General features: G+C 45.2%; 1 protein-coding gene across 6 annotated transcripts in view; it reads left to right on the top strand.

Moving 5' to 3' along the window:
- Nucleotides 1–19,643, top strand: part of SLC35F5 (solute carrier family 35 member F5) — a 280,557-nt gene that overhangs the window by 108,509 nt on the left and 152,405 nt on the right. For 5 of the 6 annotated variants that reach the window (XM_089916890.1, XM_089916889.1, XM_089916888.1 and 2 more), the window contains one exon: nucleotides 1,196–1,402. The exons of the other annotated variant lie outside the window; for it this stretch is intronic. The gene's annotated coding sequence lies outside the window, so the exon portion shown is untranslated. The remainder of the gene's footprint in view (nucleotides 1–1,195; nucleotides 1,403–19,643) is intronic. 6 annotated transcript variants of the gene reach the window in all.

The following is a 19,643-nucleotide window of genomic DNA, read 5'->3' as shown; positions in this document are numbered from 1 at the left end:
TGAAGATTCAGTTTCTGCCCCAAAGGTTCTGGTGTGGAATTTTCTTATTACAACCAGTTGTTTTCAGGCTACGTTCTGTAAAGCTCAGACTGCCTTAACCAATAAAGGAAAATGCGTCAGCTCGGGTAACTGGAAAGACCAGAGGGAGACTCCCAACCTCTTTTCAGATGAAATCTCTATCCATCTCGACTCTGAGAGCACCCACACCTGGAGTGCCCACTGTGAGCAAAGAATCGTTGTGGGCCCTGGGAAAGGGATCCCATTGCCATTCCACAAGAAACCAGAGAGAAAAGGGAAAGATAATGCTTTGCCTTGTTTATGTTTATCCCTTCACTGAAAATGTTTTTCCCTCCTAACTCCTAATGAAGCCTGTACGTCATTCATTGCCCATAGCCCATGAAGACTTCCTGGACTCCCCTGGCAAGAAGTAAGGACTTTTTCTCGGAATGCCACACCAGCACTTCTCTACAGGAGGCAGTGTAGTTATGCCAAATACCTGGGCTCTGCTGGGCACTGCCTGGGCCCTCTGTCACCCTTGAGCAAGTTACTTCAGTGATCTGTACCTTAGTTTTCTCATCATGAAATGCACATAATGTGTCCACCTCCTGCAGTTGTGAGAGGAATAAAACTAAGAATATTAAAAGTGCTAGGATGGTGTCTGGCACAGAGGAAGCCCTCAGCAAACGTTTCCTTTAGGAATTTACTTTCCTTCTGCATCACTGCCCATTTTCTACTTTGTATTACTATTTCTGGTAGGAGAACCACCGCGTTCTTCTTTTTACAGGCTGGGCCCCCTTGGCTACAGAAAACGTCCTGACCCACAAATTGTCGATTTTGTTGATGTCATGGTGTCTGATGACTCAGACTTGGTTAGAGAAGCATTGATGGGCACTGCCAATTTGTATCTCCTCCAGTCTCCTCCAACCCCTCAATCTCCTTCCGTAACAACCACCAGCTCACGATGAGCGGCTAGACTTTTTAAAAAAGAGACAGGTTGGCCTTTTCAGGGTTCATCTTTCCATCCCAAGGCTGCTCGATATGTCACTCTATTTACTGCCAACAATTAAGATTTTAACATCCTCGAGGAGTCCAAGCATTCTAGTCTTCTTGGTACCTTTTTTTAGGTGCTTCCAACTTCCTATATCCATATGTCAAAAATGTGAATTTTTCTCTTACATCTCACATTTGATTAAAGGAAAGACCAATGTCTCCTCAAGAATTCATACGCAATGTGGAGAGACTGGAACCATTGTGCACTCTCGGTGGAAGTTTTGATGGTACGGATGCTATGGAAAACAGTATGGCAATTCCTTGGAAAAATTAAACCTAGATTTACCACATGGTGCTGCAACTTCACTTCTGGATATATACCCCAAAGAATTGAAAGCAGGATCTCCAAAAGGTGTTGGTACACTCATGTTCACAGCAGCATTATTCTCAATAGTCAAAAGGTGGAAGCGACCCAAGTGTCCATCAACAAATGAATGGATAAAAAATGGGGTATAGACATACAATGAGATATTATTCAGCCTTAGAAAGGAAAGAAACTCTAACACATGCTACAACATGGATGAACCTTGAGGGCCTTACGTCACAAAAGGACAAATACAGTATGCTATCACTTGTATAAGATACCTAGAGCAGTTGCCAGGGGCTGGGAGGAGGGAGCAATGGAGGGTTGTTTAACGAGTGTAGAGTTTCAGCTTTGCAAGATGAAAAAGTGCTGGAAATTAGTTGCACAACAATGCATATACTGAACACTACTGAAGTATATACACTTAATAATGGTTAAGATGGTCACCTTTAAGTGTGTATATTTTACTACAATTAAAATTTAAAAAATCATCCTTTCATCCTGGTTTGAGAAACACTGTCTTAAAAATGAGCCTCTTATTACTCTATGGAAAGCCTTCACTTACTGGATATTGCTGTGAAAGGGAAGTTGCTCACTATAACTGGCAAAGGAAAAATTTTAAAGATTGTCATTGAAATGAGAACACAGAATAGTTCTCTACCAAGAGGGCTCTCTACACACTGTCACTAAGAGAAAATGCAGATTGCGGTGGAGGGAATTCCAAAGCATTTACTGGGGAAAGCAAGGCAGGTAATCGTGGTATGAAAGGGGTAGCTGCCGGCTGTTAGCATTGGAGATGATAACGGGCTCAACCTGAAAGTCCTTTTTTGGGACTCAGAAAAAAGCAAAGGGGCAGAATCAGGAACCTTCTTCCATGAGCACCATTCACTCCAAGCTTGGGTGGTACTGGATTTCCATATGGTGGATTTTAAGCCTCTGTCACATGAGCACGTTACTAAGCTTGTACTGCCCGCTGCACGACAGGTCAATAATCGAGAGACGACTTGTTGGGGCCAGGGATAACAGCTTTATTCAGAAAGCTAGCTCACCAAGAAGATGATGGGCTTGTGCCCCAAAGAACCATCTTGCCTGAGTTAGAATTCAGGCTCCTTTTACGCTGAAAGGGGAGGAGGTGAAGTCAAACACTTCCTGCTTCCCATCGGCCTCCGGAGGGGTTGTGTTAATTTCTTCCTGCCTGCAGTCATTCACAGGTGGGCCTGGTCTGGATGTTTCCTGTGAGTTAACAAAGGTATTATTATTTTTTAAATAATAAATGACATTTATTGAGCTCTTAGTTTATACCAAAGACTTTTGTAGACATTTCACATGGATTAATTCATTTACTCTTCACAACAATTCTATGAGTTAGGTCCTCTTACTCTCGTGAGCCTTTTAAAATTAGCAATGAGGGTATGGAAGTAGAACAAGATTAAGCAATCTGGGCTTCCCTGGTGGTGCAGTGGTTGAGAGTCCGTCTGCCGATGCAGGGGACATGGGTTCGTGTCCCGGTCCGGGAAGATCCCACATGCCACGGAGCAGCTGGGCCCGTGAGCCATGGCCGCTGAGCCAGCGCGTCCGGAGCCTGTGCTCCGCAACGGGAGAGGCCACAACAGTGAGAGGCCCGCGTACCGCAAGAAAAAAAAAAAAAAAGATTAAGCAATCTTCCACAGTTTGTGGGCCTGTTCTGTGGTCTGACTGTAGATCCATCCCATTTTGTTGGTCTGACATAGAACACAGTTAGGTACACATTATCAAATGACTTTCAATTCAGTTCCACAATTAATAATCAGTAATTCCTATTATCTATGGCCAGAATAGTAACCCATGGAAAATGACACACAATGAGAGTAACGTATGTAGAATTTCCCGCTAACATTCTGTAATAAAGACAGTGCTTTCTGTAGACATGATTTACTGCAGATTCCCCTATGGAAATGCCTTTAAAATATAGTGTGCAAGTATGTCAAATTGGTACTGTATTATGGTATTAGTGTTTCTTATCTGTGTATTTAATTATATAAATAGATTTCCTGAAAGTACAGATTTGATTTTTAAACACAATGGTAAATTAAAGCATTCTACAAATTTTCTTGAGTTTTAGAAGACTTTTTTTTTCTTTTGCTAAAATGAGATTTCAGGACATTAAACAAAGCATTAAACATTTTAGCTTAATGCTTACTACCTGGGAAGCAGGGTTCCCAGAGATGGGCCATTATGTATAATTTAAACTTCTAAGCACTATCCCTTTAGTGATTAACTTGTAATAGAATACAAAGTATTCCTCCCTATTACAAACATGCATTATTTTCGTACATTTCCTATTTTCCCAACTAGACAATATTCTTGATGGCTGGATCCACATCTGATTTAAAACAAACAGGGCTCTTCCTTTTATTCTGTTTAGGGGATAAATTGTGATTTTAAAGCTATGTCAGCACTACATATTGTCAAAGATTCTTTTCAGAATCTATGTATCGGATAGAACCTCGGGAGCAAAGACAGAGAGATGGAAAAGGGAGATGTGTGTGAAGGACTTGGCAAAGGGAGTGGCATTAGTGCTGGAGGCTGCTTTGAGGAACCATACCTAGGAACAAGGAAGAATGTATTTATTTGGCGACGTAAGCAGTATAAACATGCTTTTCCAGAGGCAGTCCAGAGTATTTTTCACCCTAAATTTGTGAAAAGACTAGACTTTCCTTAAAACGCAGGCAACAAAGAGGATTGCCAACATGGAATCTGTCATGTCCTCTCTTTCATCTTGGCCAGCAGGACTCAGTGTTTGTCAGGCACCCAGGTGTGTCACGAACCTGGGGGCCCATAATGTAGTTTGGCTTCTGTACCTGTTCTGAGGTGCCTCTGACACTGCTGTCATCAGTGTCCCAGTAAACTTCTAGTAACAAAATCCTATGGACATCTTAATACCTTAGCCCAGGGGTTGGCAAACTTCTTCCATAACGGGCCAGAGAGTAAATAGTCTGGGCTTGTGTGCCGTGTGGTTTCTGTTGCACGTATGCAATTCTGCCATTATAGTGTGAAAGCCCCCACAGATGATGCGTAACCAAATGAGCGTGGCTGTGTTCCAATAAAACTTGATTTATGGACACTGACTTTCATATAATTTTCACATGTTAAAAAATATTCTCCCTCTTTTCATTTTTTCAAAGCATTTAAAAATAGGAAAGCCTTTCTTAGCTTGTGGGCCATACAGAAACAGGTGGTGGGCTGGATTTGGCCTGCAGACCACAGTTTTAAAGCTCCCCAGCTCATTCTGTGTGCAGCCAAGGTTGAGAACCCTTAGCCTACACTTTGAGTTTCTTGAACCGTCGACCTCATTCATCACTGTATCCCCATACGGTACCCAGGTGCTTGATGAAGGTTGAATGAGTTTGTCTTTGCGGGTCTCCCGTCTCTCCTTGCTGATGGGTATTTACTGAAATGGTTAATGAACTAAGATATCTAGGGAGCAGGCCAGGTTATGACTGATTAAAGATGAGGGTAAGAGCCACAACAGGTCCTGCTGGGATTCAGGGCATGCAGGGGACCTGCGGGGGCTGTGATGGCCATGGAGGTGCGCCTGCCATTGCAACCTCTGTTCAGGAGAACCTCCTGCGGGGAGGGTAGCTGGTAGATAGTCATCAGCTACTGTACTCTCAGATTCACGCTGAGGCCATGTTTGCCCCAGGCTACTCCTGTCGACTGAAAAAACAAATGCACAACCTAAAAGTTGAGAGTTATGTTTTCTTTGGAAGAAAAACTGAGGACTTAAGCCCAGGACAACCATCTTGGAGAACGGTGAGTGACCACTCCAAAGAGGCAAGGGGGGAGCCAGGATATGTATAGGAGTTTTTGCAACAAAACATCGGGTAGTTGGAACATCAAAAGATTACTGTTAATCAAAGAAAACCAGACATCTCAAGTTAATTAACTGAGCGCTTTTCTGTGTATGGGGAGATGCGAAATCTGAGCTCACTGAAATCATCCCTTTGATGTGCACCTCAGCTCTTGGGGACCAGTATCCTGTGCTTCTCATCCTGAGTCTCCCCAGGGTGCACCGTCGGGGGTGGCTGCAGCAGTTGACCCCTAGATGGCGGGCATCCTGTTTCCATCCTGAGTTTCCTCAAGGCTCAACGTTGGGGTGGCTGTAATGTGGTGGCTTGATGGCTGCAACATCCTTTGTTTACTGATATGGCAGGTGGCATTTTAGTCCTCACTTCCAGCCACGGCACTTGAGCATGACAGGGGCCCCAGAGCTGGGCCGCTCCTGCCCAGTACAGGACCCTTCTGGTGGCAGTCTTTGCCCCAGGCCTCTGCACCAGCCTGGCTGAGGTTTTCTCAGAACTGCACCGAAGTGCGACGATCCTTCCACCCTGTCCTACCTTCCCTCTTGCTGTTTACAGGTGTCAGACCTGCATCATGGTCTGAAGGCATCTCCAACTATACCTGCCCCCTCTCTCCTTTATCCTTCATAAGCTTTTCCTTCAATAAATCTCTTCCCAGAGGACCCGGACTGATGTCAGGGAGGAGACTGTGAGAAGTAGATATGTCTCATTTTATTTCAAGTTTGGGATTTCTTTCTTTCTTTCTTTCTTTCTTTCTTTCTTTCTTTCTTTCTTTCTTTCTTTCTTCCTTCCTTCCTTCCTTCCTTCCTTCCTTCCTTCCTTTCTCTTTCTTTCTTTCTTTCTCTTTCTTTCTTTCTTCTTTTTCTATCCTCTCCTTATTTCTCTGAGGATAGAATCAACAGGGTTGACAAATGGCTCTGATGATTTTAATGGAATTGATGAGAGAATTGCAGTCAAGTGTGACATTTCTTCCTGAGCTGGCGGGTATTCTTGGCTAGAGGCTGGTAATTCCTTAGGGAACTTTTATGTTGAACTCATAGCTTCAAATCAGAATTAATCCTTGTTCCATTCATTTGTGCTGAAAGGCCATATCCTTGAGACAGATGGGAAATCTTAGGGTGGGAGGCCTGGGAGCTGTGCGAGTGTGGCCATCTCAAGTACCGCAGCCAGGATTGGGACCAGGGAACGAGAAGCAGGATGGGCCGGGCAGAGTGAGACGGCCCCAGCTTTTGTCTGTCTTCCTTGTCATTCTGTAGAACCTACTGGAGAATAGATACTAGGTTTAAAGTTCATCTCTGGGGAAAAATGATGGACAGCAACCAGACAAAAGCATCAGAACTCTGCCAAGCTACCTGAGGTCTGGTGCTAGACTTCCATCCCCAGAGAGCACTAGTGGGGGCACACTGGGATGGAGGGAATTCAGTAGAAGGGCCAGTGGGAACAAGTAGCCTCGTACAGGATGGAGATGAGAGAGGCCACAGCCCCAGCGGGGTGCGGGCTCCTAGGATGGCTCTTAGGAGCCCTCGGTTAAGGTTCTGGGCTGGTGGAGCTTGCAGACGCCATTGTGTGTGTGTGTGTGTGTGTGTGTGTGTGTGTGTTTAACAATTTTTTAAAAAATTGAAGTATAGTTGATTTACAATGTCTGTGTGAATTTCTGCTGTATAGAAAAGCGATTCAGTTATACTACATATGTATACATTCTTCTTTTATAATCTTTTCCATTGTGGTTTATCATAGGATACTGAATATAGTTCCCTGTGTTATACAGTAGGACCTTGTTGTTTATCCATTCCATATGTATTAGCTTACATCTGCTAATCCCAACCTCTCACTCCACCCCTCCCCCAACCCCCTCCCCCTTGCCAATCATAAGTCTGTTCTCTATGTCAGTGAGTCTGTTTCTGTCTCGTAGAGGAGTCCATTTGCGTGCGTCCACCACTGTTAAGCATTGTGGTGAGTCGGTCCAGGGTGAAAGGAGCTGGCTGTGTCTGGCACGTGACCATTGGATTGGCAGAGCTGAATGGGCCAGGGGCCGTCCGCAGCTCCTGGCTTGTGTGACGTGCACCCCCTAGGAGCCCCAGGAGATGAGAGCCTCTTCTCTGACAGTTTCAGTCCAAGGTCGAGGAAGGGTGAATCCTGTGCTCACAACTGTGTCAGAGAGACCCTGGGTGGAAGGGACTCTTTAGCAAGGAAGTGGGAGTAAGGTTTCCAGAAGGGAAAGAGGAAACAAAGCTAACACTCTGCTCTCCAGGTAAAAGGCAGCAGGTCAAAGGCCGAGCCTTCAGATGAGATCAGAGCACACACAGATTTGGGAGGTAGGTGTCCAAAGTTCAGGTAAACAGTCAGGAATGAAAAAGCCTGTGGGAAGAGGGCAGGAGAGTAGTTCACATCGAAGTCACACATACTGAGTGCTGTGTCAGGCGGGACCCTTTCACTTACAAATAACAAGAAAAATCTTACTCAACAAGTTTAAACAATAGAAAGGCTGAAGGTAGAAAGGCCAGGCTGCTTCAGCCGGCAGCTTGCTGCAGTCTTCCAGGACCAGGGTCTGTCCGCCTACCACTTTGCTATCTGGGCCTTTCACTGTGCCCGGGCTGGGCCCCTCCTGGTTGCAGAGTGGCTGCAGTGGCTGTGTCACTACTGGCTTCCCCTTGAGTCCCTCCTCTTTTGAAAGTGGTGGTAAAATGCACATAACGTAGAACTTACCATCTGAACTTTTTTTTTTTCTTTTTTGTTGTTTTTTGTTTGTTTGTTTTTAGATTTTTAAAATTTGAAGTATGGTTGATTTACAATGTCATGTTAGTTTCAGATGGGCAGCACAGTGATTCAGTGTATGTATGTGTGTGTATATATATATATATATATATATATATATATATATTCTTTTTCAGATTCTTTTCCCTTATAGGTTATTACAAAAATTGAGTAGAGTTCCCTGTGCTGTACAGTAGGTCCTTGTTGGTTATCTATTTTATATATAGTAGTGTGTATATGAACCGTTTTTAAGTGCACAGTTCAGTGGTATGAAGTACATTCACAGTGCTGTACAACCGTCACCACCATCCATCTCCAGAACTCTTTTCATCTTGTAAATCTGAAAATCTGTTCCCCATTAAACAATAATGCTCAATCCCCTCCCTCCCCCAGTCCCTGGCACCCACCATTCTACTTTCCGTCTCAGTGATTTTAACTACTCTTGGTGCTCGTATCAAGTGGAATAATACGGTGTTTGTCTTTTTGTTCTATTGTGTTTTTTTTTAATTTATTTATTTTATTTCTTTATTTTTGGCTGCACTGGGTCTTCGTTGCTGCACGCGGGCTTTCTCTAGTTGTGAGCGGGGGCTACTCTTCGTTGTGGTGTGTGGGCTTCTCATTGCAGTGGCTTATCTTGTTGCAGAGCACAGGCTCCAGGCGAACGGACTTCAGTAGTTGTGGCACACGGGCTTCAGTAGTTGTGGCTCATGGGCTGTAGAGCACAGGCTCAGTAGTTGTGGCGCACAGGCGTAGTTGCTCCGCGGCATGTGGGATCTTCCTGGACCAGGGCTCAAACCAGTGTCCCCTGCATTGACAGGCGGATTCTCAACCACTGCGCCACCAGCGAAGCCCTGTTCTATCTGTTTTTGTATGACCCATGAGTTAAAAATGCTTTTTACATTTGTAAATGGTTGCATTTTAAATGGTTATATAAGTACCTACACAATATCCTCAATTTTGCCTTTTGGCTTGCAAAGCCTAAAATATTTACTATCTACTCTTTACAGGCCAATCCCTGGGCTAGTTCCATGGTTTGCCAACTATTTTCTGGTGCCAGCCTATCTCTGGTAGAGATGGAAGGGGGAAGGGAGGGTGGTGAGGGCCCAGAGGGGTTCATCTGCTTTGCATAATGGGGTCCACATCAGCTTCACTGGGAGACAGTGGTCCCAGTCAGAACCTTGGAAAACCTCTGAGCTAGATGTTTATAAAGTTTCTCACAGATCTAACCTCCCAAAGTCCTCCCTTTCCAGAAAATTCAACTCTGAGAATAAGAGTCAAAGTTCATTTGAAGACTCTTTAGTAATATGATGTTAAAAGAAATTGAAGTAATATACAAAATGGAGCCAATATTAATTCTGTAAAAAGAGGAAGAAAAATCTTTTTAAGGTGAAAAGGATTGGAACATGCCACCCCCAAAGTATTTCTCAAAAGAATTATTTTGAGCTGAAGGCGTTTGAGTTCCTAAAATCCCTTATCTGCCTAAAAGCAGAACTTCCCAAAAGAACTCAATTGTCATAAATTCCCCCCCAGGAAGCAAGTCTAATCTCTTCTTAGAACTGGCCACCACACTGGGACAAATACTGTCACAACACTATCAAATCTCCCACCTATTCTCCTAAGGGCCCATTTATCTTTCAAAAAAACCCCACAGAAACAGCCATTTGTGTTTCCATAAGTGCCCTTTCTCCTTACCCCTTCTTAGAAGTCATTTATTCTCCCAGAAGTACCCCTCTGTCCCTCCCATTTCCTTTTTAGATGACTTTGTAGGGGAGGAAAATATCTTTTTCCTCTACCTTCCTAAATTCTCAGCCGGAGCCCCTGTAACAAAAACAGATTGACAAGGGAGAAGCCTCCAAAGTTATTTAATATAAGTTTTACATGACGTGGGACACTTCATAAGGAAATGGGACTGGAGGGAGTGGTTAAACTCGAGCATTTCTGGATTTGTTGAAGAGTAGAAAGTTGTGGAAAATGTGATAGGACCATAAAGGGTATGAGCTAAGTGTAGTAAACTGGGGGAAATGGCAGACCATGTTGGTTCAGATTCCTGTCCTGGGTCTTAGAGATGAGGATGTACACTGTCTCTGTATGGGGAGGACACCTCTCACCTTACAGCTTTTATGACCTGCTTTAGGGGAAGGTCAGAAAGTCCTCCCACACATACCTTTTCTCAAAGTCCTTCAGCTTAAAATATTCAATATGCCAAGGTGCCATATTTTGGGGTAGCATGCCTGAACCCCATCAGTATATAAACTCAAATCTCATTGCTCATTTGGGTATTCACTTCCTTCTGTGATGCCCCTGTGCATGTAAAATTCAAAATTAATAAATTCATATGCCTTTTCTGGTGTCTGGTGTTCTGGTGTCTGAATTTCTTTGTCTGGTGTCAGTTTAATTCACAGGCCCCTAGGAACAGAACTTAAGAGGGTAGGGGGAAAATTTTCTGTTCCTTACAAAAGCAAAGTGTATGCTAAAATATCCTCCTTGGATATTTTACCTTCAAAATATACCTTAGAGGTATTTTGAAAATTTTCTATATGGCAAAAATCATGTTTTGAGGAAAATCTTGAAAATTGCAAAGTATCTTTAGAGAGAATTGGACTATAGGGTAAAGTTGTGGTGTAGACCCTCATGCAACGCCCCACCACGGTGGCTGGGCTCTGCATCTCTGGGCTCTGGGAAGGGCTGGCAGAGTCCAGGAAATGGGGATAAGTTTCGGAGTGATTAACCTCCTCCCTGCTAAGAGGTGAAAAAATTTCACTTTTAAAAAGAAAATGGGACTTCCCTGGTGGCGCAGTGGTTGAGAGTCCGCCTGCCGATGCAGGGGACATGGGTTCGTGCCCCAGTCCGGGAAGATCCCACATGCCGTGGAGCGGCTAGGGCCGTGAGCCATGGCCGCTGAGCCTGCGCGTCTGCTGCAATGGGAGAGGCCACAACAGTTAGAGGCCCGCATAGCACCAGAAAAAAAAAAAAAAAAAATGGATTTTCAGGTCCCATGGATTTTTTTTCCCCTTAAGAGCAAAACTTTCCCCTTAGAATCTCTCTCATGTGATTTGTCCATTGACCTTCCTGAAATTCCTGACTCCTTTAGTAGGCTGCCAAGCCCACCACCATTCATATTCAACTTCTCTGCATAATGGTCTCACCTACAGTGGATGAACACACCCAGGGAGCTGTCTCGGGCTGTCCTCTTGACTTCTGTCTGCAGTGGAGCCCATTTGTGAGCTGCCAGGTAATGGAAGGGCTGGAGGGAGCCCTCCCGACTGTAAAAGCCAGGCTTTCAAACACTTGAATGGCAGCAGCTGGACTCTCTTATCAGAGCAGCGGCATTATCCCAGGAGCTCCTCGCAATAAACTTTTGTACCAAATTAATTACGGAAAGGCTTGATAATTCCATGCCAAGGCAATTCCAAAGAAAGTAATTTCAGATACATAATGCACAATGGACTTTTCCACTTAACTTCCAAATGAAACACTCAGGATATTTAGTACCATTCACATTAATCAGCCAAACCATCAGTTACTCAGGCAGAAGAGGCCAACTTTGCCAGGAGGGTGGGGTAGAAGGTCTGTGTGCAGCATGGTGGTCATTAGGCTATTCAAATCAGAGATGAGAAGCTACAGGGCCGCTCACCAACCTTCTGGAAAAAGGAGCACTTTTAGAAAAGAATATGGTGAAAGCTGCTGTAAAAAAAAAAAATTATTCACTGGACACTTACTAAAATGGTGAAAAAGACTTTATTCATTACGAGTCAGCTCTGTTGCAATAGGGGAGAAAGATGGGGCTCAACTCTGAACACAGCAAAGAGAGCCAGGGATTTGTAGCCAGCGAGCAGAATCCTGAGAGCATCAGTGAATGGAAGATTACTAAGTGGGGACATCAAGGGTAGGGGACTTTCTTGCTAAATTGACTTAACGGGATTCTTGCTGAACAAGGCCAAGAACACAGGCATCAAGAGTGGAGATGAAGGGCTTCCCTGGTGGCGCAGTGGTTGAGAGTCCGCCTGCTGATGCAGGGAACACGGGTTCGTGCCCTGGTCCAGGAAGATCCCACATGCCGCGGAGTAGCTGGGTCCATGAGCCATGGCCGCTGAGCCTGCGCGTCCGGAGCCTGTGCTCCGCAACGGGAGAGGCCACAACAGTGACAGGCCCGCGTAATGCAAAAAAAAAAAAAAAGAGTGGAGATGAAGAAGTTGATCAGACATCAAGTGTTGGGAGATGACTTAGCAAGATTCTTGCTAAAACTAGACTCTCCAAGGCAAGACACAGAGCCAGGGTGGAGGCCTAGCGGAGAAGAGGGCTCAGCGGAGCCTAAGTAAGTTTGTTCAAGAAGAGTTTTGTCATGAGACAATATGGATGAATCTCACAAGCATGATGCTAAGTGAATGACGTCACAGACAGAAGACTAAATACTGTAGGATTCTATTTATATTATATTCTAGAAGAGGCAAAACTACTGGGTTAGAAAACAAAATCGGTGGTTGCCTGGGGATGGGGGTTAAGGGTGTGATTGACCCCAAAGGGGAATAAAGGAACTTTATGAAAAAAAAAAAAAAAGGTGAGTCTTTGTCATTGCTCTTCAGCTACTTTGTGATGGGTAATAGAAAGTGGACTCATGAAGAAATTGGAAGTTAAACATTAGGTCGTGGGAAGAATTTTCAGTAAAGGTCATCGTGTGTGAGAAGAAGGGAAGTGGGAAGACCACAGAAGCTTCACCTCCTGGGCGGCCTATCAGACTTGAGAGCCTGCTCTGCCTGTGTGGGCTGGTGTGGCCTTGCCCACAGATGTCTAAGCTCTCACATCCCAACAGATCTGGGCTCAGGGCTTCCGGTCGCTTGTTATAAGTCATGGTCTGCAATAAGCCGTGCCTTCAGTTACTTTGTTCATCACAGGGGGCGGCTGGCTGAGCTGCCCTTGGTTGCCATGCAAGCCGGAAGCATCTAAAAGCTACAGGGAAAGGCAGGGGCCTGACCCCGGGTTTTCCTTACACTAGCTTTTCACAGCAGTGCTTCCCCTTGTCTGGCTCTGTCCTCTCTCTTTAATTTTGCAAACCTCTTCTGCCCTGTTTCTCTGCCATTTATCCAACTACCTAGTTCTTTCTTCCTGAGTCTAGCTTATTCAATTTATCTTGGCTGGTCCAGTATCAGACTGCCAATACTTTTGTAAATATGTGTCTGCAGCCCCATAAGCTCTAAAACTCGGATATGTTCCCTCTCGGAAGCCCACGGATGCCCTCTGTCCTATTCTTACAATTCCCTCATCAGTAAGGCACAGAAAGGGCCTTACGTGATGAATGTGCCCTGCTGAAATTCGATTCTGACCTGGAGAGATGCCACAGGGGCCTGGTCACATCAAGTTAAGTGGAGGGCAAGTGAGGTCGCCTCTTTAACCTGGCTCTGAGAACCTGGGACCCAGAGCTTTGGGGTCGGGACCTCTGCTGTCATGGGAGGCTGTTGTGATGTGTTATTAATGCGCTAAGGGTCGGACTACAAACCTACATGGGAAGTGGGCCTGATTTGCTTCTCACAGCCATTGGTGTAGCCTCCAGCAGCAGTGGTGGAGAAGTGAGAGCAACAGATGTTCCAGCATCTGCAGAGCGGCTTTTGGCTCCCTAAATCCACCAGGGGAGACCCATGCACGGCTCTGGAGCAACACTTAACAGCCCTGCCCATTTTCCTTCCAGTATGTCCTGCCTTTGGCTCCCCTACCTGGTTCCGACCCCTGGCCTGATCCTGACCTCCTGGAAGATGTGCTCCAAACCACACAAGTGGTTTTAAGCTTCCGATTCCCGTGGGTCACTGTTCTCTCCCTTGGTTTTCAGGTTCCTCTGTGCCCATCGTGTATCTCTGAAATCATTATTTCATGATTATTCATAGCTCTCTAAACCCCTGGCTTGGAATCTTCCTTAATAAAGATGAATTCCCCTTTCCGTTTAGGGATTTCATTATCCAACACTCTAGGCTTCTTCCTCGCTCCCCCTCTCACCCTGAACCTTTCGGAGAACGGAGGATGGTTCTTCCTGGGAGAAGATGGGGGAGCTGCTTCAGCCCAGGTCTGCAGGCGGCTCTAGCCCATGTGGCTGCCTCTGTTTGCTGCAGTTTTGACTTAATGCCACCAAGGGGGGGAGAGTGGTGCTGAGAAGGCTGGAGGCGGAGTAGCCTTGTTGCTCTTCGTGGCCTGAGTAGCTGCTCGTTGTACAGACTTTCATGACCACCACATCAACTGACTCCACAAAAGGCTTTGATTCACCCCATCTTGCTCCCTTCTAAATTTCCTTGTTGGAAGGCTGGCTGAATGCTCCTGTCATTCATGGGATTGGCTTGCCACACAGCACCTCGCATGTGCTCTGGCCTGAGTACTTGGCCTTTGTGTTAACTCCACTTGCCACCTCCTTCACCTCCTTTTGCAAGACCAGCTTTCTTCACGACGGTCATCACAGGGGCATCTTTTACACTCTTCCTTCATCTTCCAACTTTTCCACCATGACTGGACAGTGGACTCCCTACTGGGTGGCACAGCCATATTTCCCATGTAATAATAATATTAAACTTTCCCCATTAGCCACTGAGTCACATCCAGTGTTGTGATATGAAGTACTCACAAAGATACGAAGTATCGTAATAAAGAATTGAACCTAGGTGGCTACAGCGTAGAACCAACTCTTGGTGTCCTCACACAGGGGTGTGTGGCAAGATGTACACAGGACACATCTGTGGTCACACTTCAGTCCAGAGTGAGACACAGATGAAGAAATGGGTTGAGGCTGGGGGTGCTTGGGGAAGGGGGTCCTCAGAAAATATTCTTACTTATCAGCAACTTCAGAGAGAAAGATGATGCAGAATTCAAGACTCTTAGATGCTAATTTCTTCTCAAACTCTGGAAAGAGTTCAAACACTCTTTGGTAGCTAGGAGCATCCCTATCAACGAACACTTGGGGCTGGCATCCTAGAGGTCAGCCTAAGTGGTATACCTGTTGCAAATTTAGAAATGTGTGGGTATGTTTGGAAAGTCCAGTGGGATTTCATTTACACAAAAGATGGAAGGGCCTTATGGGAAAGACCTTTCCGAAGGGAGAGAGAGGACTAAGGATAATGGGTTAAGGAGGAAGGAAAGGTAGATTTTTATTTTTTTTTGGATAACAGCTTTATTGAGACATAATTTACCGTTCACTCATTTAAAGTTACAATTCAATGTGGGACTTCCCTGGTAACGCAGTGGTTAAGAATCCGCCTGCCGATGCAGGGGACATGGGTCTGAGCCCTGGTCTGGGAAGATCCCACATGCCACGGAGCAACTAAGCCTGCGTGCCACAAGTACTGAGACTGTGCTCCAGAGCCTGCGAGCTACGACTACTGAGCCCACGTGCCACAACTACTGAAGCCCGCGCGCCTAGAGCCCGTGCTCCGCAACGAGGAGCGGCCACCACTTGCTGCAACTAGAGAAAGCCCACGTGCAACAGCACAGACCCAGCGCAGCCAAAAATAAATAAATTTTTTAAAAGAATGCTGTAAAGTTACAATTCAGTGGTTTTTGTTTTATTCACAGAGTTGCATAACCATCACCACAATGAAATTTAGAAAATTTTCATCACCCCCAAAAGAAAGCGTGTACCCTTTAGCCACCACCCTACAATCTGTCCTGTTCCCACAGCACTAGCAAACACAATCTACTTTCAGTCTCTATGAATTTACCTATTCTGGACATTTCATATAAATGCAATCAGGCACTATGTGACCTTTTGTGTCTAGTAGCTTTCATTTATCATAATGTTTTCAAGATTCATCCACGTTGTAGTATATATCCCCATTTCACTGCTTTTCACAGCTGAATAATAATCCATTGTTTGAATATACCACAGTTTATCCATTCATCCGTTGATTGGCTCATCACTTGGGTTCTTTCTACTTTTTTGGCTTTATGAATAAGCTGCTATAAACCTTAAGGTACAAATTTTTGTGTGGACGTATGTTTTTATTTCTCTTGGTATATACCTAGGAGAGGAACCACGGGATCATATGATATCCGGGAGGAAGAATTTCGAGTAGAGCATGGTACTCAGATTGTTCTCTGACTTCCCTCTCTTAGATTCTTGCTGAATCCTAGAAAGCGGAAGTCAAATAAAAGGGAACAGAAAGTCGTAGCACTGTAGTCTCTGCAAGCTGTGGTAAGCACAGGTGCCATGAGCTGTGGACTTGTGTCTTGGGTGGAGGTCACTGACTAGAGGTGACTGGGACATGAAGAAGTGGCCAGGGACCTCCAGCACCAGCAGGAAATGTGAGCAGAAGGCACCCAGCAGTTGCTTATGTAGTGTGTCAGGCCAGTTTATCCCAGAAAGGCAGCTGGGAAGCATGGAGCCCTAGGAGGCCAGCGGCGGGTGAGGAGGAAATGGAGATGCCAGGAGTGGCTCCAAGGACAGTGCAGACCCATATGTGAGACATCCCCATGGGGTTTCTCAAAAATGGGGGAGGAATATGAGTGGACAGAAGTTCTCCAAGGAGAAGGAGAGAGTCTGTAGGTTCCATGAGAGTCATTCTACAGCAGAACCCTGTGTGTGTATGTGTTGGGGGGGGGGTGTTCTTAGAGGAAGGGCAGGTTCTAGGCATAGGGCTTGCAGCATGGGTGAAGGCTGCAGTGCTTCTGGCGGGCCTAGAAGAACCACCAGAACTGGAGGGGCCATGGGAACCAGGACAGTCTCCATCTCCATGGTAATCTTCATCATCATATCCCATTCCCCACCCTCCCTTTCCACGTTTTGACAGTGTGTAAGTCCCTGAAACCTTGACATCTTTCTAGCATTGGGTAGAGTCCTCAGAATGACAGAGGCAGAATTTCTCACCAGTCTTTTTTCTTTTAATTAAAAAAAAATTATTTTTTGGCTGCGTTAGCTCTTCATTGCTGCGCGCGGGGTTTCTCTAGTTGTGGCAAGTGGGGGCTACTCTTCACTGTGGTGCGCGGGCTTCTCATTGCAGTGACTTCTCTTGTTGCGGAGCATGGGCTGTAGAGCACGCAGGCTTCAGTAGTTGTGGCTCGCGGGCTCTAGAGCGCAGGCTCAGTAGTTGTGGTACACAGGATTAGTTGCTCTGCAGCATGTGGGATCTTCCCAGACCAGGGCTCGAACCTGTGTCCCCTGCATTGGCAGGCATATTCTTAAACACTGCGCCACCAGGGAAGTCCCTCTCATCAGTCTTGCAGGAAGGTAGTTAAGGATAGAACTCGTTGGTTGATAGAAAAGGAGAAAGTTGTAACATTTCTCACACTTGTGAGTTTGTGAACTGAGATTCCCACTGGCTACTGGTTCAAAGGAGGAAACATGAGTGATGTGTTCCCGGGGACAGTAAATAGATTGTCTCTTTGGACAACAATTGCTCTGTTGGAGTGGAGTGTTCACGTAGGGAAAAAAGAGGTTGAGGATGTAAAAGTAAATCAGAGATCGATAGTGAAGGGCTTTGGATGCCATGAAAGAATTTGGACTTTATTCTGTAGCTGTGGACAGGCATCTGGACCTTTGTCCTGGGCAGGACCAGACAGAGGCTCTTCTCTTGTGTCCAGGAGTTGGTAACTTGCCAGAGCTCCTATGTTCTCAAAAAGGAGATTCAGGACGGCGAGATTATCCCTTTTTTTTGGAATTCAAATGTTATGACCAAATAAGAACATGAAAAATGCTCACCATCAGGGAAATGCATATCAAAACCACAGTGAGTTACCATTTTCCACTCCCTAGGATGACTGTAATAAAAAAGACATATGATAACAAATGGAGATGTGGAGAAATTGGAACCGTCGTACACTATTAGTGGGATGTAACATGTTGCAGCTCCCTTGGAAAAGTTTGGTGGTTCCTCAAAAAGTTAAACATAGAGATACCGTATGACTCAGCAGTTGTTTTCGTTTTTTTGGGGTTTTTTTTTTAGCAGTTTTACTCCTAATGAGCACCTAAGAGAAATGGAAACATATGGTCACATGAAAATTTATATGTTAAATGTTTATAGCAGCACTGTTCATAGTAGTTAAAAAGTAGAAGAAACCTAAAGGTCCATCAACAGATGAATTGATAAACCAAATGTGGTATATCCACACAGTGGAATATTATTCATCCACAAAAATGAATGAAGTACTGATGCATGCTACACCATGATGAACCTGAAACCATTATGCTAAATGCAGGAAACCAGACCCAAAAGACCACATATTTTTTGATGCCATTCATATGAAATGTCCAGAATTGGCAAATCCGTAGAGATAGAAAGTGGATTTGTGGGTGACAGGAGCTGAGGGGAGGGGAGAATAGGGACTGACTCCTAAGGAGTTCTCTTTAGGGTGACGGAATTGTTCTGGAGCTGGATAGTTGTGATAATCGCACAACCTTGTGAATGTACTAAAACCCACTGAATTGTGCACCAGTTAGAAATTTTAGAAACAGTGTTATGGCTAGCAGGGACCTCCCCACCCTTCTGGTCAGAATATGTGATGGACAAACCAATTGTCCCATTTTGTCTGGGACTGTGGAGGTTCCTGGGATGTGGGACTGTCACTGCTACAACTGAGAAAGCCCCAGTCAAACCGGATGACTTGATCATCCTAGCGTGTGCTGAGGCAGCGCTCAGTTATGACAGTGAAGAGAGGCCAAGTTTACATTTAACCGAGCAGTTTCTTATTCACAATGTGTTTGGCCTAAACTACCACCCTGTGAAGTAGCTAGGGCAGGTTGTACTTATCTCCTATTTAGAGACAAGGAACGAAGGCTCTGATGGGCTTAGAGGTTTGCCTGAGGTTGTATGGAAAAATGAGTGACAGGACTGGAAGTCAAGCCTGATCCTTAGTTTCCAAGTCCAAGCTCTTTCTTCCAGGTGGGCAACAGTTCATACATATTGGTGGTACTGGTCAACAAGGGCCTCACTCACCTTATAAATGCTGGCCTTCTGGCTTCAGAATCCAAGGGGGCCTCCCTCCTCTCTTGTTCTCCTCACTCCTAGAGGCTACACCCTATGGAATCACTCCTAAACAGTGATGGATTCAGCATCCGCTCCAAGTCCATCTTCCCTGTTCCTCTGGAATCTCTAGAGGCAGGGACTGTGTCTTGTCACCTCTCTACTTAGCTCTTATTGCCTTGCCTGGTACCATCTCTTTAGGCTGAATTGTTCTCTCTTTAGGTCTTTCTTAGGCCTCGTTTTCTGAAGTGCTTGCTGGTGGAGCTGGCACGATGTGTCTGCTGCTTTTCAGAGTGTGTTGTAAGCGCACTCCAAAGGTCAAACCAAGCCAGGATTTCTGCGGTGATTTTGCACGGCATGGCCTTGTGTGCAGCAGGCCACCTGGGACAAAATGCAGCTGTGGCCAAAGTGAGTGGTTAAGAAAGAGACAGCTTTCTTGGCTTTTAGGAATTCCGTGGATATTATGACAAAGGGCTTCATGTATACGGGGCCTGGGGCTCCAGCAAGGTCTCACAGGGAGGTTAGTAAAGCAGGAGGCACCAGTACTCTATCCTGGTCTGTCTTCTGGGAGGTTATGTAAAGTTTCCTTACCTTTCAGATGGGACAATTACAATTTCTCAGCTTACTTCATAGGCTTTTATGAATTTCAGATGAGATAATGATTAGATGGTTTTTCAACTGAATTTCATAGAGGCTGAAGATTCTATAAAGATTCCTCAGGAAGAGGGATGCTACTTCCATCCGTTTATTTACTTTCTATACTGAGGT

Source organism: Delphinapterus leucas, chromosome 8 (assembly GCF_059928025.1).
Source record: "Delphinapterus leucas isolate spDelLeu-1000000601 "Yukka" chromosome 8, BTC_Dleu_Yukka2, whole genome shotgun sequence".
Lineage (NCBI taxonomy): Eukaryota > Metazoa > Chordata > Mammalia > Artiodactyla > Monodontidae > Delphinapterus > Delphinapterus leucas.
This window is presented reverse-complemented; position numbering and strand designations above follow the sequence as displayed.